Here is a 27,245-nt window from a genome sequence, read left to right as displayed (position 1 = left end):
TATAACTGAAGTCTAACAAACATTTTAAGAATATTTTATTAAGCGAAATTTCAGAATGCCCTCAATCTTTTGAATTCTACTGTTAATAAACATGGGGACTTTTTCTCCAACAGTGATACTAGAAGAGATATCTTTATTAGTTTTCATCTGTGCACATGAATTGTCTAAAATAAAATGACCAGAATTTATTGAATGTGGTTCAGAGAAAAGCCAGGAGATTTTCTGGATCAAATTACCTCATAGCCTATTTTATTTCACTTGATTTATAATGACTTGTGTATGATCTTACAACTACAGAGTTTACTAGAAGAATTTGATTCGTCAAGCAGGAGAGGACAATTTTTGTGCTTATTGCCGGCTAGAACATATGCTTTACATTCAGGGGTTAGTAAACTTGTCTAGATATGAGCATACATACACATGTTGGTTTTCAATTCCCTTTCAATTTCTCATGCTTATTTCTTGTGCTCATCATTATTATTATTGAACTTTGAATTTAAAATCTTTCTCAAAAGTTACCCTCATTGCTTCCTATTGTGTATAAACATCTGTAGAACTGAAGGAGGCCAAATTTGTATTTGTTCTAATAAAGAGCAGAATTTTAAAGATAGCTGATTGATAACCCCATGAAAATCAGAACCTAATTCTAGTTTTACCTTAGAAATTCTGCAAATTCACAACTGGAAAAGAAAATATATGAACCCAATTAATTTTTAAGTGATTCATACAAAAATCTTTCATTTTTTAATTTTAACAAATTCTCATTTTATAAAAATCAGTAAAAATAAAAAGATCCATGACAGGAAATTATATGGGGACAGGAATCATAGTGATAACAAGGAGGAATACACATGCAAGAGCAATCCACATGCAAGACAGTTGATGATCAAATGAGAACACACAGTCAACCGGAAACTGAGGAAATCCACAGTGGCTGGAATCTACCTGAGAGCTCTGAGTCTCCATCTGGGGTCTTGCTCTTTCACCTGTGAAACCATGTGACCTTAGGCAAGTTCTTAAATATCTCTGCGTTTCTATTTCCGGCTCTGTAAAATGACAGTAAAAAGTACCAATGTCTTGAAGTATTAAATACAGCACTTAATACTTTGGCTTATAATTGGCATGTGATACATGTTAACTGTTGTTATAAAGAGTTTTTGATAGAATCAGATAATGAGAAAAGTAAAGAAAGATAATCAAAAAAGATATTCAGATAATAATTACGAGGTTGAACAAATTAAATTTGACACATCAGAGGAAGAGAATGCTTTTTCTTTGAAATTAAGGGAAAAATGTGTTTTGTGGATTAAAGGAACATATATAAATCTTTACTCTGGTGCTTGTCAAATACAGCAACAAACACTATCTTTAATAGTGTAATAAGTAATAGTAATGGTAGTATTAAATTTTATATGGCTAAACCTTAGAACAAAAGTACTGAGGACTCGGGCTTGAAAAAAATCAAAACAGAGTTTTTGTTAAGGAAAATGCCTACTCCCCCTTCTGGCTTTTTGATATGAACCAAGGGAAATGTTTCACAGAGTTCACAGGCTCACAGACAAATATCCCTATTAAAGTCCTTTCATCAAATAGAGAGAAAATTATTTGAAGGGATTAATGAGTGTGAGGATGGGAAGAATTATTCACAATGGAATATAGATTCCAAAGAATGTTGCCAAAATATTGCCACAGTCAGGAGAGGAGTGAAAAAAAAAATCAGCAGTCAGAAAGAACAGAGCACTAATAAAGATAAATGGAAAATAAGATAAAGTCAAAGTTTGAGAAGAGAAAATAAATATGGAATTAAATCATCACATATGTCCTACATTTGGTGCAAATTATATTGGTTCTGGAACTGGCTAAGCTTACCAAGCACTACGAGGATTGGTCTCAGGGACATACAGAAGGCCTAGGAAGAATGTAACCAACTGCATCAAGTGTCCATGATTGGTTATGCAGCAGACACAATGCCATATGCTCCCTAAGCCCCATTTTCTTATCCTCCCAATCTATAACTAGATTCATCTGCCATTGTGTCTAGCAGTTGGGTGGAGCAATGAGAATGAATTATACCAAAGGGGGTGTGGAAGGTGTATTGTACATTATTTCCAGCACTAGCTCCTCTGAAAAAAATAAACTTTGCATACTTTTCCTCTCTTTTCTCTTCCTTCATCTGCCAGCTGTATTCAGAGGATTCAGGAAGGCTCTAGGGGATGATGGAATCATTATTTGGAACAGGTTTGGGTCATACAATGACTGTGGATCTTAGTTGTCTCTCCATTCCAACCTTCGTTCAACGGTGGCATGAGGAAAAAATAAACTTTCACTGTGCCTTGACACCTGGGTGGCTCAGCGGTTGGGCGTCTGCCTTCAGTGTGGACGGGGTGATCCTGGGATCTGGGATCGAGTTCCGTGTCAGGCTCCCTGTGAGGAGCCTGCTTCTCCCTCTATCTCTGTCATTCTCTCTCTGTATCTCTCATGAATAAATAAGTAAATCTTTAAAAAAAAAAAAACTTTCACTGTGCCAAGACATTGAGACTTCATTAATGTCTGTAAGCCTCCCACAATGAGAACCATGAGTTAATCTTGGATTTGGCAGAATGTTAGGTAATTGACAATCTAAGTTAAGTTCCCAGTGAAATGGTGAAAATGAAAGCATGATTGCAATATGTTCAAGGGGCAATGTCAAGAGCACACAGTTGTTTGGGGAGTTTTGCTGTGAATGCAGAAAATTTATATATATATATATATATATATACACACACACACACATATATATATATTATTTGCATCTATACGTATATAAATATACATATATACAAAAATCAGTGGCCAAGTGATGTGTATAATGAGGGGTAAAATAGGCGTAATAATAGTTCCGCAAAGAGGTTCACATTCTAATCCCCACAATTTGTAAATATATTATGTGGCAAGAGGAAATTAAGGTTGCAGGTAGAATGAAGTTGTTAATGCTGACCTTAAGGAAATTATCCAGCTGGGCCCATTATAAGCATGGAAATACTTAAACCCAGAAGAAGGAGGCAGAACAATCAGAAGCAGAGAGAAGATGTGGATGTGGGAAAGACTCAACTGGCCATTGCTGGCTTTGAAGATGGAGTGAGTGGGTCAGCAAGGAGAAGCTGGAAAGGCAAGGAAATGGTTTCTCCCCTTGCATCTCTGGAAGGAACACAGCGTGATAACATCTTGATTATACCCCAATGAGATACCTTTTGGACTTCTGACCTCCAAAATGGTAAGAGAATAAATTAGCATTATTTTTGTAGTAATTAGTTACAGCAGCAGTAGAAATCTAATATGGGAGAAAGCTCATTTTAACAACAGCAACCAAAAATGATATGTCTAAGAATACACTTTATAAGGAATATGTTGCTCCTATCTGAAGAAAATTGCAAAGTTTTACTGCAAATTATCAAAGAAAATCAAAATAGAGAAACATAATATGCTTCCAGATAAGGCTAAATACTGCATAGGAGCTCAATGTTCTCAGACTCATTAATCTATAATACACATACATCATTTATTATTAGATTTGTATCTTTATATATTAAATATATTTACATATTTTACATATTTATTATATAGATTAATACATATATACTAATTTCATATAGATTATATATTATCTATAGACTAAGGCAATCACATTCATACCCTTCAAGACCCTATATATTCATGACTAATAAATCTAGCTCAACCTAGGGTGGTGATGTTGTTTTAGTTATTTGTTTTAGAAGGATAAGCTGGAAAACATTAAAAATATGGATGATCTTTGCCTCTAATCTGCTACTTTCTTCAGATTAATTACATTACTTTCTACAGCTGTCTGGTTTTTCAACTTCTCAGAAGGGGAGGGGCATGGCTTCCCTGCAATATAGCCATTAAGCTGATTGCCCCAGCCTGAGCCAATGACTGTCCCTGATTTAATGTCTGTAGTCCAAGGAATGGGCACCATAATTGGTACAGTCTAGGATACTCCGCAGCCCTATAGCCAGAAAAGATGAGTCTCTTACCAGAGGGAGAGACACAGATAAATACTCAACACAAGTCTAATTCTAGGAATCTTTTATGGAAAACAAAGATGAAGAAAATATTTATGTAAAATTTTTCATACTGTTATTTATAAAAGTTATTGAAATCTACATATCCAACAATAATCAATTCTAAATTAAATTATTGTCTAACTACATGATGAAATATTTGGCAGTCATTAAAAACATTTTCCATGAGTTTTTAGGACTGATTGATAGAATTCAAAATCCATGGGAAAATACTCAAAGTATTAGCAAAACCAGAATACAAAAGAATGTATATTATGGCCCAATATTGCAAAAAAATATACAATTCACCAAATATTAACAATATGTCTATCCAGATAGTGAGATTACATTTTCTTTAACCTTTTCTGTATTTTCTAATAAGCCTAAAGTGGTAATTTATACTGTTTATAGATCTACATATAAAACTTCTTTAATAAACTGTATAGTCAACTAGTATAGACATATCTCCTGCTACTAATACCCAAGGCTCTAGCCCAGTGGTTCTCAGGTTTGACCAGGCATCACAATCATGGTAGATGGCTATTAGAACACTGAATCCTGGGCCCCACCCCCAGAGTCTCTGATTCAGTAGGTCTGTGGTGTGAAATGAGAATTTGCATCCCTAACAAATTCCCATGTGATGTTAATGACAACAGTCTGGGGACCACAGTTGGAGAACCAGTGCTCTATTCCTATCTAATTACATGAAATTGCTTGAACAACCTGCTTAGGTGTCCTTGTGAACTTTTGTCTGGTTTCTCCTTCAAACATGTTTCAAAATCATGCCTCCTTATCCACCTAAATCCTGCCTGTTCAGAAATTCAAGGAGACATCCCCTCTCCTGAGAGATTATTTCTTTTAATTTCCTAATCTGGATCAGGTGATTTACCCATTGGCTCTAAAAGCATCTAGAACTAAGCTCTATCTGCCTCCATAGGGGCCTGAAAACCTCCATTATATCCCCTAACATAGCTATGAATAAAAAAAGAACATATGGTCTCTCTCTCTCTCTCTCTTTTTTTTTTTTAATCTACAATTATCTCAGGTCGTTGTTATTCAGTGAAATTGTACAAATCAGTTAAACTGAGGCTTACAGATTGGTTTGATTCAAGGTCAACCAGATAGTTAATAGTGGGGTCCGGTCTCAACTCCAGGTTTCCTGATTGTGAGTCCTGTATTTTCTGTAGTATTCCCTGATATTCTAATGAGAGGATATAAGCTATGCATCTACTTCCACTACTGAATACTGTGAGATCAAATTGATTCAGGAATAATGCATCTGAAGCCTGCATCTTCACAAAAAGCCATCAGAAGCAGGAAAGTAGGAGACCTCTTATTTAATTAAAAAAAAGTTATTGTTTATTTTTTTTATTTTTTATTTTTTTTATTTTTTTATTTATTTATGATAGTCACAGAGAGAGAGAGAGAGAGAGGCAGAGACATAGGCCGAGGGAGAAGCAGGCTCCATGCACCGGGAGCCTGATGTGGGATTCGATCCCGGGTCTCCAGGATCGCGCCCTGGGCCAAAGGCAGACGCCAAACCGCTGCACCACCCAGGGATCCCCAAAAAAAGTTATTGTTTAAAGGAACAAAACTTGTTAGCTGAACTAGAGGAGTTTTTTAGTAATACTATCATTGAAAGAGAATTCGCATATGACACAATTTACCCATTTTAATATATACGGTTCAATAGTTCCCCAGTAATTCAAGGGTGTAACCATTAGCACTGTTAATTTTACATCTTCATTAAGCCCAAAAGAAACCATACCCTTCAGCTGTCACCATCTATAATGTGGTCTTCTGTGATACACTTCTTTCACTTAGCATAATGCGTTGTAGTTTCACTCTTGGAGGATAAATCAGTCCTTTTTATTTCGCTATATGGTATATATATTTTATCTGTTCATCAGGTGATGGACATTTGAATTGTTTCTACATTTTGGCTACTATGAATAATGCTGCTATGAGTGTCTGTGTATGTATGAATTTTTGTGTGGGCATTTATTTTCATTTTTCTTGGATAAATACCAAAGGATACAATGACTATGTCATATGGCAACTATGTTTAATCTTTTGAGGAACCGTAAACTGTTGTCAGGGTGGTTGCACCATTTAAATTTTTTTTTAAGTGAATTTGTACAAACACATTTTACTTGAACTGTGAAAAGACAAATTTAACCAAAATATTCAGGCTTTGGTCAGTTATTCACTGTCAAATTAATATAGCAAACAGTCTCCTGGGTCTCTCTGGGGGTGATGGGAGGTAGAGAGACTTCTGAAGTATTCCCACCCTCCTTCATCCTATTTCCCCTGGACCATCTGTCACCCATAACCATTTCTGAAAGTCTGGAATGAGGCCTAATTGAGCATGTATAGTAGTTTATAGATGAGATTGAAGCTACTCTAATAGAAGTAGTTTCATACAAGAAATTGAAAAAGCCCTAGTAAAAACATCTGAGTTTACTCAACCAGCAGACAACATTAAACCCTGATTTTTTTTTATTGGTAATTGTTTGTAACTTTTTGATATATTTCCACCAAATTTATGGAAGGTATCGGTGCCATTAAAATACTAATCAAGATATCTGTTTCCCATTTCAAAAATATTTATTGACAATTCCGTATGGATTATTTTATTCATATTTCAATTAGGCTTTTCTATCATCATAAGTAGGTGCCTTCAAGAATACAGCTCTGGGGACGCCTGGGTGGCTCAGCGGTTTAGCACCTGCCTTCGGCCCAGGGCGTGATCCTGCAATCCCAGGATCAAGTCCCACGTCAGGCTCCCTGTATGGCCTGTATCTCTGCCTCTCTCTCTCTCTGTGTCTCTCATGAATAAATAAATAAAATTAAAAAAAAAAAAAAGAATACAGCTCTGGAATCTTGCACCCTACAGATTAACTCTCATTTTGTATCAGAATTGTTGCCCTGGGGCATCACCTGCTGGGTTTTTTATTTGGCTTGGACAAGAATCCTGCCAAAGTTTTCATCTACACCTCTTGTTGTATATGAATTCTCAGGAAGACTCAAGTTCAGCGGGAAGAATGAATTCTCAGGTGGAGTTTTTAGACCTGGTATGATCCTTTCACAAGGGTTTCCCATTTTTACAGGTGTTTCCTTAAAAGAAACTTTGATAAATAAGAGTGGAGGTAAGGGAGGGGGCCAACTGGACTTTGAATAGGTTGTTCTTTGGGCACTGAGGGAAGGAAAAGGAGAAACAATGTTTTCCACCCTATTCTGAGATATGCCCTTTGTCTTTTATCAGGATCCTTAGATTTCTCTTGTTTCCTTCTGCCCCATGACTGCAACAATGTGCCTTATAAATGGATACGAATGAATGAACAAAAAAAAAAATCTAATTTGCAAAATGCTTCAAGCTAGATAACAGGGAAGGGGAAGCAGCTCATAAACCTATTACACTGAGATTTTATAGTATAGTTTATAGTAACTTTAAAATAAGCCATTGAAATTTTAATACTCAATTGAGGAGTTGGTAATACTCTTTAGAATTTTAATAGTTCTCAAGTGAAATAAACATCTTATGTTTGAGAGCATAGGCTTTAGAGTCAGATAGCTTTGGCTCAAGTCCTGGCTCTGTAGCCTCCAAGCTGTGACCTAAGACATGTAATTAAATCATCCTTGTCTAGTTCCCTTGTAAAATTGGTAACATTGGAATATCAATAAATCTATATTTACAAATAGGATTTTTGTAAGAATTAAGCCAGGCTATACAGTGAAAGCTATTTGCCCAATACCTAGAAGAAAGTTAAGTACTCAAAAATTGCTTATGAAATTACCACTAAGAAGTAGAAACCATTTTCTCTACAAGAAATGGCTTCTCTGGGAAGAGCTATATCAAATCTTAACTAACTCTAAACCCTAACATCTTAAATAATTGAAATTAAAAAGTCAACAAAGAAAAATGTGAAAGGAATTTTTTTTTTTTTTTTTTTTTTTTTTTTTTTACTTTCAACAAACCCATCAAAACCAAACGTTTGCAGAGCCACTTTTTATACACTCTTGCTTCAAAATACTCATCTGCTTTTAAACAGCAGTTGAATTCTCTGGTGGGCTTTGTGGTTAAAATTTTATCTGGTCTCCTTCTTTTTAAGTATCCCTTCCTTAAATAACAAATCAGTCTTCTACTTTCCCACAAGTGGCCCTTCCCCTTTTAAACTGTTTCCCTCCTTGGAGAGTCAAATTTCCTTCCAAGAGCGACAATGGCAACTGTCCCCATCACTAACACTTGAATCCTGTGCATGTCTGTCTTGCCTCTAACCCTAGTTATTATCTCTTTAACCAGTTCCATTTTTTTCTATATTATTTTTTATTTTGAACATTTTTAAGCCTTTGGACAGTTGCAGGAATAATGAATATTCAAGTATCTTTCTAGACTCACCAATTGTTAATAACTTGCTACATTTTCCTTATTTCATTCTCTCTCCATGCCCCCACACTTTTCTTTTTTTTTCCCAGAAATATCTGAGAGTTAAATGCAAATATCTTTATTTCACCCTAAATGCTTCAGCATGTATCTCCTGAGAATAATTATTACACTTGGGAAATTTAACATTGTGCAATTTTATCTAATATATAATCTGTATTTAAATTTCCCCAGTAACATCCTTTATAGCTAGAGCAAGCCCCACTTTGCAATGTAGGATCTATCAAGGATTACACATTTAGCTATCATATCTATCTCTTAACTACCAAGGATTCCTTTTCTTCTTATTTTATACCCCCTCAAGACCCCACTGACTTGAATATACCCAGCCTTAATCTCCAGGAGTGGGCCAATGAAGTTGTCTGTTGAGTACCTCTTTCATTCCCAATCTGAGTGAGTGGAATTTCTGTTTATGCATAGTCTAGAAAGAAAGGAATTAATTTCATTCACTTACTCTCTCTCTCTTAATCCCTACATCCAGTGGACACAAATTCTTAAATCTAGAATCAGTCTACTCCAATGACTGAATAGCAACAGTTTGTAAGCATTGCAAAAGATTTCTTAAATTTTTTTACTCCATTAACCCCATGTTTTGAAACATTGATTCCCCAAATGCATTACTTAATAATCAATGCCTTTTAAATAATCTCAGTGCAAGGCTAAAGTTTTTTTGGGGGGTGGGCTTGGGGGATTAGTATCCACCTTTATAGGCTTTTTGGACTATTTGACAATAGTGTTTAGTCTCCTTCGCAGGCCACTAGAAACAATGCATCCCCCACCCCCAAATGAGAACTACTGTCTTACTAAGTAAATGTGAAATTATTTACCTTGCTATATAAATCTCTTTACATTGTGTCTCTTTCTACCTCTGGCTTAATTATCCATTGCACCACCTTATACAACTGTGCGCCAGCCACTTTTGCTATTGCTCAAAATTTTCACAGCTCTGCTCTTTTTCTATCTGTTCCAAAGCTCAGAATCCTCTTATCTCCATTCTTACCTATCAAGATATAGGCCAGTGTCATGTCTCTGGGAGGCCTCCAGTTCTCTACACCAGGAACTGTGGTCTTATTTGAATGGTTTTTCTCAGTACTTAAAAGATATCTCTATCATAGGTTTTATCACATTCTGTTATTGTCTCTCTTTGGAAACAATAAGCTACAAAGAGTACAGAGTCTACCCTTTAATCATTATTTTCCCCTGTGGTCTAGCACATTATAGATGCTCAATAAATATATGGGAAATAAATACATTCATCAACTAACCGGTGGGCAGATAGTAGAGCCACACGCCAATTGAATGGAAAATATCTCAGGGATGAAGTGATGGTATATTGGTTCTCAAGCAGTTTTGGCTCTCAAACACTTTTAAGAGTTGTATGAAAGCTTAGAACCTGCTCCCCCAAAAGATGCTTACATGAGTAGCCACATGAAATCCTTAACAGTGTTAAGTCACTGGATTGTGTCTCAAATAACTTCTGCTGTGGCCTATGATCTTTCTGTCAATAAAACTTAATCAGTTTCTACCTATGCAAAGAGATCACTCATCTATTTTGCAGGATCTACTATCTGGCTAGAAAATAACTTTCAATCTGGCAAAGCAGTATCATGTTGATTACAAAAAAAAAGGAGCAAGTAATAAAATAACTACAGTATTTTAGTGTTAAAACACCACTGGAGCCAATTAAATCCAGTTCCTCTTTAATTTGAATGTTCAAACTAAACAGAACAATTATTCCTTTTGTGTATCAGCAGTCAGATTTTTAAAGCAGTTATTGCCTGCTTCTTTGTCTTCAGAAAAGATTTAAATTTAAGTAAGGCTTTACAACATGGAGAAAATTAGCCCCTGCTAAATCAGTTTCTTTAAATTACATTACTCTATTGCCAGAATGTAATCAAAATCAATCACCATTTTCAGCAAAGTATGTTCCAAGAGTGTATCCTAAGTATGTAGTCAAGAATATCTTATAAAGTCAGTGATATGACATACTTTTTTAAAACTTCCTAGAATAAAAAGATAATGAGAAAATAGATTGCTTATATTTATAGACTTTCCAGACATTTATGATACAAAAAAATTTTTAAATAGGAATTTAAAGCCAAGGAGCACAACACCATTTTAGATGTAGCAAACATATGTTTTAAATATTAATAAAAACTTTTCCACTGAATTTTATCCTTAGCGATTTTTCAAAATTAAAATTAGAATTGCCACATAAAAACACTCATCCATTTGAAATGTTAGCAATTAAACAATGGGTACTTACATGGCTAAAATATGTGAATATTTTAAAACTGACAGCTGGGGATCCCTGGGTGGCTCAGCGGTTTAGCACCTGCCTTTGGTCCAGGGTGCGATCCTGGAGACCCGGGATCGAGTCCCACATCAGGCTCCCTGCATGGAGCCTGCTTCTCCCTCTGCCTGAGTCGCTGCCTCTCTCTCTCTCTCTTTCTCTCTCTCTCGGTCTCTCATGAATAAATAAATAAAAATTAAAAAATTAAAAATAAAACTAACAACTATGCAGTTATGTTCCTCTAAGAATGCAAGATATAAAACAGATTTATAACATTCAAACTCAATTTTCCAATTAGGTAAGCAATGGAGTTGCCATATACATTTTTGGGGGAAAAGGGTAAAGGAATAGAAAATGAAGGAACATGTTTGGGCTAATATTTGTGGTCTTAATCTCACTCAAACTCATATTTAATTTCAAACCAAAATTATAAATGTGTTAAGTACTGTAAGGAATGAACCAAGCTAAAGGATGAGGAAGGAGAGGTCATGCCTCTACCACTATTGCTATTATATTGATTTTTCTGTTGCTGTTTATTCAAAGAGAAAAAGCCCTAGGATGGGTTCTAACTTTCCTTCCATTGGTACAAATTTTGAATGGGCTTAAGTTAAAAGATGATATTGATTCTAAATCATATCTTTAATAGCTAGATACAGAGCATGTCATTGCAACAAAGGAAGGTGATATTCTGGGTGGTTGAACTTCAAATGAGATGAGTTATGTAAAAGAAGATATAATTTGATCCAGTTAGAAATTTTTCAGGTTGGGCAGCCTGGGTGGTTCAGCGGTTTAGTGCTGCCTTAACCCCGGGCATGACCCTGGAGACCCGGGATCCGGTCCCACGTCGGACTCCCTGCATGGGGCCTGCTTCTCCCTCTGCCTGTGTTTCTGCCTCCTTCTGCCTGTCTCTGCCTCTCTCTTTCTGTGTGTGTCTCTCGTGAATAAATAAATAAAATATTTTTAAAAAGAAAAGAAAATTTTCAGGTAATTTTATCAGGCAAAATGAGTGGATGAGGAAAAAAACAGGATTGATTATGGCAGTATTTGAGTATACTAGCAAAAATAATTCTTACAGTGCTTTTTGAGTTGCTTCCATGGAATTATGGACATTTTCAATTCAGAGCTAACTGAACTGTTGCATTCCTTCTTAAAACAAAAAAAATTTAGAAACTTTCTATTATATTGGAATCAAATTGGTACTTTTAATAGATTCTTCAAAATGTCACTGTATTGATAAAATCATTTTATATAACAATTGCCCACAAATAACTTAAGTATGTGGCGATGTGATCAAAGAAATAAGATTTTTTTGCCTAATTTTGATAATTTTATAACTGTTTCTTCTTTGTGAAATTGCTTCTCCATACAAGTTTTCTAAAATGGCTTTTTCTTCTCTCATGATGCTAAAATAGACTTAAAGATACAGCATGTTAGTAGAAAACATTGTACAACATTCCTCTATTCTGTCTCAATTCTATAAAAAGAAAAAAATTAAAATACATTAAAAGCCTATACCTGCTTGAAATATAGTGCTTTCTTCATGTATTATTCATAGGAGAAAATGCTGGAAATGCAGGAAAACCTAAAGTAGATGTGGAAGACAGAGCTAATGTGGATAGGGAGAATTCATTAATTCAGCTACCACCATTAATGGGGGAAAATGTGTAATTATCCAAGCTGAGATACTTTGGAGAAAGACACTGAAAGGAAAATGGAGATGCTATTCATAATTATGTTGGGACAATAGTACGAATTAGGCTGTTCTCAGGCAAACTGGATCATATGCTTATCCTAATTAAGCATCTGTTAACATGACAAGCCTAAGGATATTTTTAAAATAAAAGAATAATCACTACCTTCAACGATCCCAGAGTCTAGCACCTGAAAGGAATAAATCAGTCCTCGAAAGTGATGCCTACACAGCAAAAAGACACTACCTTGCCAGCTAGTTGCCTTCAGAGGTAAGTTTCTCATTCCTTCTTTTCTCTGTGATTAGGTTGGGGTCTACGCTTCCATTTTTATAGCTTGACTCAGGCCACAGTTATGGACTATCCAGCTTTGCTCTTAATGGACCTTTTTGTGCCCTGTTTCCACTTGTGGCGGCCCAAGTTCCATAATTCAAGTAGGCGTACATGAATGCTCTAATCAGACTTGGACATGCCCCTGTTTGAGTGTGTGCATACTCCTTGAGGACTTACGATATAAGCAGTACTGATCTTGAATCTCTACATTGGCACGAAATACATAATTTTTAACCTGTCTGTAGTATGCTGTGCACTGTTCCATTTGGAGGCTTCCTTACATACGTGGAGCAATGCAATCTTCAAAACAACCCTGTGACACTGATTCTATCATTATTCCCAATTTATAGTTGAAACAGAGTTTCAGAAAGGTTAAGTAACTTCTCCCAGGTACCCAGCTAATAGGCCTGGAACTAGGATTCCAATCCAGAAATCTGGCTCTGAACTTCACACTCATAACACTACGCTTTTACTAGGTTTGGCAGAACAACAAGCTCAACTTGGACTCAGCATCCATGAATTAATCCTTGCCATTAGCTCAACTGAAACAGAAGAAGGTTAAGTATTATGAATCCCTTATACAGTTAATTTCACTTTCTTCATAGTTCATCTTCTTAAAAAAGTATATGTGCTTAAAAATGAAGGAATCTGAAACTACTTAGAGGGTACATTGTCCTTTCACAAAGTAAATATATACTAATGTTATTAGAGGAAGGCAGGAGTCTATATTTTAAGGGTCGGAGAAAAGATCTCAGTTAAGCTCCAAAACCCACAGGAAATCCATGACCTTTTATCCAACAGTACAATCAGTTGAGTGGTCCAAGTATCCATCATTCCAGAATACCTCCCCAAAGAGCAAATGCAGACGATTGGTTCAATCAAAATCTTCAGTCAGAAATGTTCTTTAACATGCTAGTCACATAAAGATGCTTGGCCTGTTCTATATTTTGAATAAGTTAAACTATGCTTCAATTCCTTGACTCTAAATAGATGTAATTACAGGAATTGTATTAGATATCACAGAGACATGCAGAGGTTTCCTATAGCCTACCTATGTAAAGTAGAATTGTATTCCATCAGAACGTACCAAATATTCTGCATAACTGGATTTGTTGTGTTTGCTAACAGAATTAATCAGAATCCTTTTGATTCCAACCTGAGTGGTTGTGAAGCATCCTAAATGGTCTTTGTCCACTCCTATTGTCATAAATATAGACAAAAGATCTTAAGATGTTTCCACTAGTTTCCTAAGGAGAAAGTGTAATTCAGTACACATAGAATGAAAATTGAATGCAATAGCTGTCTGTTCCTGTAACCTAATAGCTACTATTGAACAAAACACTTCATCATTTATGTCCTGGTTTCCTAAACTGTAAAATGGGTGATTTCTGACCTATTATTTTAAAATATTGGTTCATGGGTGCCTGGCTGGTTCAGCCAGTAGAGAATGCGACTCTTGATCTCAAGGTTGTAAATTTGAGCCCCATATTGGGTATAGAGATTACTTAAAAATAAAATATGTAAAATAACCTATTCGTTCAAAATTTATTTTTTTTTGGTTCAAAATTTAAATGGCCCAATGTATATAAATGTACTTTGCAATTTAGAAGCTCTATAGAAGTATATACCCATTTAATAAGAAATATGTGTAACTGGGCAGTAGGACTTCCAGGTATAATCTGGAAGTTGAGAATTTTGCGTTTTAGATATTAGCATCTTTTTGTTTGCTCTTAACTGCATTTGACTTATGACTGAAACTGTTTGAATTCTGAGGTCATACTACATGTACTCTATCTACACTAACCTGTAGTTCATTAGGCTTTATGAGAAACTGGTTGCAGTCCATATTTGTATACTCTGCTAAGTAATAAAAATAGACCTCTTAGTTTGTGCTTTCAGTGCACATTCTTTAGATACTAGAAAGCCTATATTATATATAATGGGTTATACTAGTAATTTCATTGCATCCCCAGTCAACACTTTTTTCAGATTATAACAAAATTGTTAGAACCGCAGCAGATTTATATGCAATTACATGCATTTTACTGGGACTGTGTAGGGAATGATTTTTGTCATGGGCGAGTTATCTATGAGAAAAATACTATTCTTTAAAGTTGTCACAAGCAAAATACAGCTTAGGCATAGATGACACAGAAAGAGAAATACTGTTTTTTGCTATGTTTTTATTTAAATTCCAGTTAGTTAACACAGTATAATATTAGCTTCAGGTGTAGAAGTCAGTGATTCATCACTTATGTACCCAGTGTGCTTCACAAGTGCCCTCCCTAATCCAGTCACCTACTTAACCCATCTCCCACCCACCTTCTTCCAGTAACCATCAGTTTGTTTCTATTATTAAAAGTGCTCCCCCATAAATAAATAAATAAATACATACATACATACATACATACATAAATATCCCAGAGTCTGTTTCTTGGTTTGCCTCTCTTTCTACCCCCTACCTTGTTCATTTCTTTTATTAAATTCTACAGTATGAGTGAAATCCTATGGTATTTGTTTTTCTGACTTATTTCGCTTAGCATTATACTCTCTAGCTCCATCCACATTGTTGAAAATGGCTAGATTCCTTTTTTTTATGGCTCAGTAATATTGCTAACAGACACATGAAAAGATGCCCAACATCACTCATCAGAAAATACAAATCAAAACTACAATGAGCTATCACCTCACACCACCCAGAATGGCTAAAATTAACAACACAAGAAGCAATAGGTGTTGGCAAGGATGAGGAGAAAGGGCAACCCTCTTTCTCTGCTGGTGGGAATGCAAACTGGTGCTGCCATTCTGGAAAAGCGTATGGAGCTTCCTCAAAAAGTTAAAAATAGAACTACCATATGACCTAGAAATTGCAGTAAGTATTTGCCCAAAGGATACAAAAATACTGATTCAAAGGAATACATGCACCCCAATGTTTATAGCAGCATTATCAACAATAGCCAAATTATGGAAAGCCCAAGTGTCTAATGAATAAAGATGCGTTTGTGTATATACACGTACACAAGAGAAATCTATTTAAATCTGTTTAATAAAGGAATAAAAGTGTAAAACTTTTTAAGATTTTATTTGAGAGAATGAGAGAGTGAGCGTGAGTGAGCACAAATGGGGGGAATCAGCAAAGAGAGAGGGAGAAGCAGACACCCTGCTAAGCAGGGAGCCCGATGTAGGACTTGATCCCAGGATCCTGAGATCATGACCTGAGCCAAAGGTAGATGCTCAACCAACTGATCCACGCAGGCACTCCTAAAACATTTTATTGAATGAAACATTATCCCTTTTATAACTTTTATTCTGAAATAACTTCAAAATTAAAGAAAATTTGGAATAATGAAACCTCTAAATCAAGATTTACCAATTTTTAAAATTTCTACCGCTTGATTATTCTTTCTCCCTGTCTGTATCTATGTATATACACACACACATTCTTTATATTTTCTGAACACTTTGAGAACACATTGCACTTATCAAGCCATGTTAACTTTAATGCTTCAATGTGAATTTCCTAAAAACAAAGATATTCTTACATAATCATCATAATCAAATTCAGAAAATTTAATATTGATACAGTACTTTCATTGTAAAATTTTGTATTGAAGTACAGTTGACATAAGGTTGGCATACAATGTTACATTAGTTTCAGGTGTACAACATAGTGATTTGATAAGTTTATACATTATGCCAAGCATTCAACTGTAGCTACCATCCATCAACTTACAACACTGTTACAATACCATTGACTATTACCTGGGCTGTATCTTTTGTCTCCATGACTTATTAATTTCTTAACTGGAGTCCTCTATCTCCCACTCCCTTTTACCCATTTTTCCCATTTCCCCACACTCTCTGGCTACCATCAGTTTTCTGTATTCATGGATCTATTTCTGTTTGTTCTGCTTTTTAGATTCTACCTAAAAGTGAAATCATACGGTATTTGTCTTTGACTTATTGCACTTAGCATAATACCCTCAATGTCCATCCACATTGTCACAAATGGCCAGGTCTCATTCTTTATTATGACTGAGTAGCATCTTATTTTAAATATATACTACTTTTTAATTTTTATTTATACTTTTTTTTGATCAATGGACATTTAGGTTGCTTCTATATCTTGGCTATGGTAAATAAGACTGCAGGATTAGGATTGCATTTATCTTTTCAAATTAGCATTTTTGTTTTCTGCAGGTAAATATCCAGTGGTAGAGTTACTGAAGTATATGATACTTTATTTCTAATTTTTGGAGGAACTTGCACACTATTTTCCACAATGACTATACCAACTTACATGACCAACAGTGTAGAAAGGTTCTTTTGTTTCCACATTTTTGCAAAAACTTCTCTCTTCTTTTTTTGATATTAGCCATTGTGACAGGTGTAAGGTGATATCTCATTGTGTCTGTTGACCATCTGTATGCCTTCTTTGCTGAAATGCCTATTAACGTCCTCTGCCCATTTTTATGAATTATTTGGTTTTGGTATTTTATAAATTATATATTTTGGATATTTAACTCCTTATCCAATAAATCACTTGCAATTATCTTTTTCATTCAGTAGGTTGCCTTTTGGTTTTGTTGATGGTTTCCTTTTCTGTGAAAAGCCTTTTATTTTGGTTGGTTTTATTTTGGTCTTTTATAATCCCACACAAATTTTAGTATTTGTTCTGGTTCTGGGAAAAATGCCTTTGGTATTTTGATAGGGATTGCATTAAATCTATAGATTGCTTTGGGTAGTATGGACATTTTAACACTAATTCTTTCAATCCATGGGCATGGAATATCTTTCCATTTGTTTGTGTCACCTTCAATTTCTTTCATCAATATTTTATAGTTTTCAGAGGATAGTCTTTCACCTCCTTTATTAAGTTTATTCCTAGGTATTATTTTTGGTGCAATTGTAAATGGAATTGTTTTCTTAATTTTTCTTTCTGCTATATATATTTTTTAAGATTTTATTTACTTAGTTGAAAGAGAAAGAGCATGAGCAGCGGGGAGGGACAGAGGGACAAGCAGATTCCCTGGCAAGTCGGGAGCCCAATATGGGGCTCAATCTCAGGACCCTAAGATCATGATTTGAGTCAAAATCAAGAGTCAGACATTTAACCAACTGAGCCACTCAGGCACCCCTCTTTGTGCTATATTATTAGTGTATAGGAACACAACTGACTTCTGTATATTTTGTACCCTGCAACTTTACTGAATTTATTACTTCTAATACATTTTGGTCAAGTCTTTAAAGTTTTTTTTTGTTTTTTTTTTTAAGTTTTTTTTTTAATGTATAGAACCCTGCCATTTACAAATAGTGATAGTTTAACTTCTTTACTAGTTTGGATGCTTTTATTTCTTATCCGTTTGTTTTGGCTAATACTTCTGGTACTGTGTTGAATAAAAATGGTGAAGGTGAGCATCCTTGTCTCATTCCTGACCTTAGGGGAGATGCTATCAGTTTTTCCCCATTTAGGATCATGATAGCTGTGAGTTTTTCATATATGGCCTTTGTTATGCTATTGTATGTTGCCTCTAAACCCACTGTGTTGAGTTTTTATAATTGATACTGAATTTTGGCAAATGATTTTTCTGCATCTATTCAGACAATCATATGATTTTTTTCATTTTTTTGATGTGGTGTGTCATATTGATTTTGCAAATATTGACCATCCTTGCATCCCAGAATAAATCCCATTTGATCATGGTGAGTGATTTCTTTTAAAATATTGAATGTGGTTGAATATGCTTTATGAATACTTTGTTGAGGGCTTTCGCATCCGTTCAAAGAAAATATTGACCTGTAAAAATTTTTCATTCTTTCTCTCTCCTCCTCTTTTTTCTGTTTCTGTTTCTCTATTTCTTTTCAGTAGCATCTTTATCTGGTTTCAGTATGAATTTTTATGTTTTACTCTCCTATTTTATTGGAATAGTTTGAGAAGAAGAGATTTAACTCTGATTTAAATATTTAGTAGAATTCACCTGTGACTATCTGGTCCTGGACTTTTGTTTGTTGGGAGGTTTTTGATTACCAGTTCAATTTTGTTACTAGTAATTGGTTTTTTCAGATTTTCTACTCTTGATTCAATTTTTCATAAGATTATATGTTTCCTAGGAATTCATTTCTTCTAGGTTGTCTAATTTGTTGCCATATAATTTTTTGTAGTATCCTTATAATCCTTTGTATTTCTGTAGTGTTGGTTGTTACTTTCATTTCTCATTTTGGGTCTATTCTTTTTCTTGATGAGTCTGGCTAAAACTTTACCAATTTTATTTATCTTTTCAAAGAATAAGCTCTTGATTCCATCGATATTTACTATTGTTTTTTAAGTCTCAATTTCTTTTATTTCTGCTCTGATCTTTGTTATGTTCTTCCTTTTACTGACCTTGGGCTTTATCCTTTTTTTTAGTTCTTTAGGTATAAGAGTAGATTGTTAATTTGAGATTTTTCTTGTTTCTTCAGGTAGCTCTGTACTATAAACTTCCCTCTTAGAACTCTTTTTGCTACATCTCAAAGGTTTTGGACCATTGAGTTTCATTTTCATTGTCTTCATGTATTTTTTATTTCTTCTTTGATTTCTTTATTGACCCATCAGCTGCTTAGTAGCCTGTTGTGTAGCTCCACATATTTGGGTTTTTTCCAGTTTTTTATTTTTTTTCTTGTGATTTCTAGTTCCCTACTTTTGTGGTCAGAAATGACACATGACACAGTTTCATTTTTCTTAAATATTATTGAATTTATTTTTCTTAAATTTATTTCTTAAATTTCATTTTCATAAATTTATATATGATCTATTATGCAGAATTTTCCATGTGCTCTTGAAAAGAATGTGGGGATCCCTGGGTGGCGCAGCGGTTTGGCGCCTGCCTTTGGCCCAGGGCGCGATCCTGGAGGCCCGGGATCGAATCCCACGTCGGGCTTCCGGTGCATGGAGCCTGCTTCTCCCTCTGCCTGTGTCTCTGCCTCTCTCTCTCTCTCTCACTGTGTGCCTATCATAAATAAATAAAAAATTTAAAAAAAAAATTTAAAAAAAAAAAAGAAAAGAATGTGTATTCTCTTGTTTTTGGATGGAATTTTCTATATGTATGTTAAGTCCATCTGGTCCAATGCGCCACTTGACACTATGTCCTTGTTGATTTTCTGCCTGGATGATCTATCCATTGATGTAAGTAGAGTGTTAAAGCCCTTTTTACAATTACAAAATACAATTATTGTATTACTATCAATTTCTACTTGTGTCTGTTAATATTTGCTTTATGTATTTAGGTGCTCCAATGTTAGGTGCATAGATATTTACAATTATTATGTCCTCTTGTTGGATTGACTCCTTGATCATCATACAATGTCTTTCTTTGTCTCATATATAAGTCTTTGTTTTAAAGTCTGTTCTATCTAATACAAATGTTGCTACCCTGTTTTTTTTCCCGACTTCCCTTTGCGTGGAATATCTTTTTCTTTATTTTTACTTTCAGTCTATATGTGTCTATAGTTCTGAAGTGAGTCTCTTACAGGCAGCATACAGATCAGTTTTTTTAAAATCTATTCCACCATCCTATGTTTTTTAATTGAAGCATTTAGACCATTTCCATTTAGAGTAATTATTGATAGGTATGTACCCTACTGTCATCATGTCTTCTAGTTCTTTTTTTTTAAGATTTTATTTATTTATTCATGAGAGACACACACACAGAGAGGCAGAGACACAGGCAGAGGGAGAAGCAGGCTCCATGCAGGGAGCCCAATGGGGGACTCAATCCCGGGTCTCCAGGATCAGGCCCTGAGTTGAAGGCAGCGCTAAACCGCAGAGCCACCCGGGCAGCCCTCTTCTAGTTCTTATAGTTCTCTTTTCCTTTTATTCTTGCTCTCTTTCCTTGTGATTGATGACTTTCTGTAGTATTATGCTTGGTTTTCATTCTATTTTTTGTATATTTATTATACTTCTTGGATTTGTGATTACCATGAAGTTCATATATAGCATCCTAAGCATACAGCCGTCTACATTAAGTGATAGTCACTTAAAGTACAAACACATTCTAAAATTACTTCTTTTTTCTACCATCTTCACATTTTATGTATATGTTATTATAGTTTGTATATTTTTATTCATAATTTTCTTCTGATTTTGTCTTTCTCCACACACACACACTTGAAAAGCTCCCTTTAATATTTTTTATTAGGCTGGTTTAGTAGTGATGTACTCCTTTAATGTCTGTTTGGCTCTTTACCTCTCCTTCAAATCTGAATAATTATCTTGTTTGTTAAGTAATTCTTGATTGTAGGACTTTTTTTCCTTTCAGCTCTTTGACTATATCATGTCACCTCCTTCTGACCTATAAGGTTTCTGCTGAAAAATCAGGTGATAGCCTTATCAATTTTCCCTTGTACATAATTTTTTGCTTTTCTTGCTGTTCTTAAAATTCTTTTTATCTTTAATATTTGACATTTTAGTTATTATGTGTCATGATGTGGTTAAGTTATGTGTCATGGTGTGGCCCTCTTGGGTTCCACCTTGTTTGGAACTCTGTGCTTTTGGAACCTGAATGTCTTTTTCCTTTCCCAGCTTAGGGGAGTTTTCAACTATTTCTTCAGATAAGTTTTCTGCCCCCTTTCTCTCTCTTTCTCTCTCTCTCTCTCTCTCTCTTTCTCTCGCTCTTCTCCTTTTGGGACCCTATAATGTGAATATTTGCTTGATGCTGTCCAGGAAATCTCTTAACCTACTCTTATTTTCATTTTTTTTTCCTTTCTACTTTTCAACTTGGGTGCTTTCCATTACCCTGTCTTCAGGATCATAGACCCATATTTTACACTCAGTAATCTACTGTTGATTGCTTCTAACATATTTTTCATTTCAGTTATTGTATTCTTCAACTCCAGCTGGTTCTTTTTTATATATTCTAGCTCTTTGTTGAAGTTTTTACTATTTTCTTCTACCCTCCTCCCCAGCATGGTGAGGAGCTTTATGATCATTAATTTACTTTGTTTATCAGGCAAATTGCTCATCTCCACTTCATTTCATTGTTTCTCTGGGATTTTGTCTTGTTCTTTCATGTGGAGCATATTCCTCTATCTCTCGACTTTACTTACTTCTCTGTGTATGTTTATATGAATTAAGTGGAAGAGATACTTTTCCTAAACTTGAAATAATGATAATAATGTTTTTTGTCCCCTGTGTAGATTGTGTGTGTGTTGTGACTTTGGCTGGTTGGTGCTGTGTCTGGCATGGCCTGAGATCTTGGGGCTCTCCAAGGTTGGGCTTCTCTGGTGGGATGGCTCAAGCTAAAGTACACGTGGTCTCAGAGCTCTCCTCATGGAGGATGCCCTAGCAGGACAGCTAAAGCTAAAGCTGGTGCAATCCAGAGGGGCCCCAGGCTCTCCATGCAGAAGGGTGCCCTGGCAAAACATTCTAAAGCTGAACTGGGCACAAACCGGGGAGGGGGCCCCAGGGTTCTCTGCTTAGGGGTTGCCCCAGCAGAATAGCAGTAGCTGAAATGGGCATGGGCTAGGGCGGTCCTGGAGCTCTCCATTCAGAGAGCACTTAAGAGGACAGCTGAAGCTGAAGTGGGTGCAAGCTGGAATATCCCAACATGCTCAGTGCAGAGATACCCTGGTGGGGTGAATGGAGCTGAGACTGGCACAGGCTGTCCTGTCCCAATGTGCTCTGTGCAGGGGGTACTCTGGCAGGGTGGCTAAAACCAAAACAGGTATGGGCCAGTGTTCCTTGAGTTGCTCCATGAAAGGGTCACCTTAGCAGGGTAGCTGAAGCCAAAGCAGGCATGAGCAAGGAGGCTCCAGAGTTGTCTGCACTGAGGGTACCCTAGCAAGTGAACACAGTGTGGGCTTGAGGTATTCTGGGGTGCTTTGCACATGTATCACTTTGGCAGGATGGCTGGAACTGTAGTGAGTGCTGACTGGGGGCATCCTGGTATGCATTGAGCTAGGATCACTTGGTAGGACAGTTAGAGCTGGTGTGAGCTAAAGGACCCAGGGCTCACTGTGGTGGTAGGCTGGCTAGGGAAACTGGACCCTGCTCCTGTCCATGCTGTTAAGGTGGAGAGGAAGTGTAAACCATGGCACTCACTAGCCCCTTATACCCAGACAGTTCCAGCAGCTACCTTGCTATTTGGCAGCGTTCTAGGCCTAGTCTCTCTATATTCTAATTGCTTTTATAAACTGAAGCTCTTTTTTTTCTGTGCCCCAGGGCAGACAACTATGTTCACAGTCCTCAGTACTATTCATCCTGACTGCAGTTCATAGTGTCTGGGATAGGGGTTCCCTTTGCTACATGTCATGCTGTTCTTCTTTTGGTCTATCTTTTGCTAATATGAAAGCTATTCAGTCAGCCCTCAGTTTTTCTTCAGGATGAAGTGATCTATAACTAGGTACAGATTTGATGTGTCTGTGGAGGAGTTGAGTTCAGTCTTCCTATGTTACCATCTTAGACCAGAGACATGATGCAGTATTCTAATCTATGATTCTCATTCCAATTTTCTGAGTGGCCTTAATAATGTCCTTTATAATGTTTTATTTTTTTCAGTACAGGTTCCAGAATGATTATTGTATATATTTGCTATCTCTTTTTAAATCTCCTTTTATCTAAAAAATTCTTTAGATTTTATTTTTCATGACACATTTTAATACAGAGCAGTCATTTATATAAATGACACTCACTTTGAATTGCTCTGACAGTCCCTTGTGATTATAGTCAGGTTATGCCTCTCTAGCCTGAAAAATACAAATATGATGTTGCTATTGTCTTTTGGTATTACATCCAGGAACATAAGATGTTCAATTGTCTCTAATTTCTAATACTAAGCTTGAGTTAATAATTGCTCTTTTCATTCATATAAGTACTATTCACCCCTACCCACCCACCCCATGCCTAATCTTTTTCTTGTCTTGTGGAGAAACTCTTTAAGAACAATGTAAATACCCTGCTTTTCTACAGACCACCCGCTACTTCCTGCCCTAAAATTTATCACCTATTCATAATTTTTTTTAAGTAGGCTCCATGCCCAGCATGGAGCCCAATTCAGGGCTTCAATTCAACCCTGAGATCAAGACCTGAGCTGCGATGAAGAGTTGGACACTTAACTGACTGAGCCACCCAGGCACCTTCTCACCTATTCATAATTACTGATAGTTACTGTTTGAACCAAACTATGACATTTGAAAAAAGGAGATTTTCTATCGCTTTCACTCCTTAATTATGTATTCATATATGTTTATACTAAGTATACATATTTATTTTCAAATATTTATATTTGAAATTATTTTAATAGAAAAATTCATCCAATTTACACTTATTGATTATACTTCTATATATTTGCTCTCAATTCTATCATAATTTATGTAATAGTATATTATATTTAATTTGTTGTGTTTCTTCCTCTATCCGACGGGTCTTATTCACTTTTCTAAATTTTTCTCCCAGAATTTAGGAAGGTTTGGGTTTTTCTGTTTTTGTCTTTTGTTATTAGTGGTTACCACAGTATTTATAATTTTTTATAGCTTGTGATCCTTCATTCTTATTTACCTTCTTATGTGGTCTTTTAAAAATAGCATCCTTTGACTCCCATCTATTACCTATTCAACAACCATAGCCTCATTCCACTTCTCCCTTTCTCTTTTCTTTTTGGTTGCAATTGTTTTATTCTACAAGAACATATAACACATTTATTCTTCCTCTTATCTTCCCACTTGTGTTTTGTTTTGGCTTTATAACTAAATACATTGTTTGACTGCCATATATAAATATGTTTCAGGCTTACTATCAGTCATTCTGTCAGTTTACCCAGTTATCATAAGGTCAAATAACACTTCTTTTATTTGTAAATTTCTCAATAGGGATGCTTTTGAACAATATTCCTCAGTCACTTACATGTGTAAAACTGTTTTTCTAAAGTTCTGATAACTGAAGAACAGTTTGGCTGCATACAACATCGTTGGTTCATAAATTGTTTCCTTGAATTTCTTAAAAATACTAATTTCCTATATAACCTTTGTATTGCCATTTCATCCAGAAGTCTCTTACCAAGCTAACTTTTTTAAACCATATCAATAATCAGATAACTTTGAATAGAAGCCCTGAGGATATTTTCTACTTTTAAAATCTAATGTTTTATATAGGTATAGAATGGACCATTTTGATTTGTCAATTGATCTCTTATTTCCAAAAGGTTTTTTGGATTACTTTGTTTGTTTGTTTGTTTATTTATTTATTTATTTATTTATTTATTTATTTATTTATAGAACAAACAGGGAGAGGATAAAAGGAAAAGGATCTCAAGCAGACTCCATACTAGGCGCTGAGCCTGATTTGGGGCTCAATCTCATCATCTTGAGATCTTGACCTGAGCCAAAAACCCAGAGTCAGACACCTATAACCAAATGAGCCACCCAGGCACCCCTGGTTTATAAGTTTAGATATTCTGTTCCATAGATTTTTGTTTTAGAGACTTCGATTACAAGTATTAAAACTTCTTTACTTGATTTCCTTTGAACTACTTTCTCCCTTACCCTTTTTATTTGGTCCTTTATCTTATTCTCAGTTTTTAAAAGTTATTGTGCCTTTCTTGAGCACTTCTCATCAAAGTTTTATTTGAATTTCTTCTCTCTTGTTCATCTTATTCTTCTGAGATTATACAGTTTTTTCTTCTATTTTATCCTGAATTTGATCAACTCTGATGGCATTTGTTTCCTTTTTGGTCCATTTCTTTTTCTTTAACTTTATTAATGCATAATTGGCAAATAAAATTGTAAGATATTTAAAGTATATTTGTGATGATTTGATACACATATACATTATGAAATGATTCTTACCATCTAACCATTTAACACATATAACCTCACATATTTACCCTTTTTTCTATTCTTTTACCAAATTCAATTATATAATAAAGTATTAGAATCACTATGTAATACATTGGCTTCTTAGGCCTTATTTATCTTAAAGCTAAAAGTTTGTATCCTTTTACCACCTCTCTCCATTTCCTCTGTTACTCAAACTCCTCTGGCAACCACTTTCAACTCAGTGTCTATGAGTTCAATTTTTTAAAAATTTTACATATAAGAGATACTGTGCACTATTTGTCTTTCCCTGTCTGTCTTATTTTACCTAGCAAAATGACCTTAGGTCCATGCATGTTGTCACAAATGGCAAGATATCCTTTTCTCTCATGGCCGAATAATCTATTTATATATACCACACCTCCAAATTCACTTACCTGCTGTTGGACACTTAGTTATTTTTTTTATCATGGCAATTGTGAATAATTATGCAATATATATGAATAAATATATTTCTTCAGTATTCTGTTTGTATTTTCTTTGGATTTATTCCCAGAAGTGGGACTGCTGGATCATATAGTAATTCTGTTTTTAATTTTATGAGGAACCTCAATTTCCATTCTGTTTTCCATAGAGGTTAAACCAATTTACATTCCCACTGATACTGCTCAAGGTTCCCTTTTCTCCACATCCCTTGCCAACACTTGTTATCTCTTGTCTTTTTAATGACTGCCATCCTAACAAGTGTGAGGTGATATCTCATTGTGGTTTTTGATTTGCATTTCCCTGGTGATTAGTGATGTTGAACATATTTTCATGTACATTATGGCTATCTGGATGTCTTTTCTAGAAAAATATTCAGGTCCTCGCCCATTTTTAATCATATTTCTTGTTATTGAGTTATGTACTTTATACATTATATATATGTATATACATATACATATACATATACATCTCATTCCATAAGTTGCCTTTTCATTTTTTTTCTTTGCTATGCAGAAGTTTTTTTAGCTTGATAGAATCCCATTTGTTTTTGCTTTTGTTGCTGGTGCTGCTAGTGCCCTATTCAAAAAATTGTTGCTAAGACCAATATCAAGGTTTTTTCCTATGCTTTTTCTAGGAATTTTATAGTTCCACCCCTTATGTTTTAGTCCTTAATCCATTTAAAGTTAATTTTTGTAAGTGATTTCAATAGGAGCCCAATCTCATGTTTCTGCATGTGGTTATCCAGTTTTCACAGCACAATTTATTAAAGTCTTTCTCCCCATCAAGTATTCTTGGCTCTTTGTTAAGTATTAGTTAGTTGTACATGAGTTTGAGGGTTAATTATGGGTTTCCTATTATGTTCTGGTTTGTGTCTATTTTTCTGGCAATACCATACTCTTTTGACTACTATAGTTTTACAGTATAGTTGGAAATCAGAAAGTGTGAGGACCTCAGCTTTGTTCTTTCTCAGGATGGCCTTGGCTTTTTGAAATCTTTGTGGTTCCATATAAATTTTAGGACTGTTTTTTTTCAATTTGTGAAAAGTGCCATGGAATTTTGATAGGAATTTATTAAATCTCTAGATTGCTTTAAGTAGTATGGACATTTTAACAATATCTTCTGATCTATGAAAACAAGATATCTTTCCATACATTTGTATT

The sequence above is a fragment of the Canis lupus genome, chromosome 13 (genome assembly GCF_011100685.1).
Source record: "Canis lupus familiaris isolate Mischka breed German Shepherd chromosome 13, alternate assembly UU_Cfam_GSD_1.0, whole genome shotgun sequence".
NCBI lineage: Eukaryota > Metazoa > Chordata > Mammalia > Carnivora > Canidae > Canis > Canis lupus.
This window is presented reverse-complemented; position numbering follows the sequence as displayed.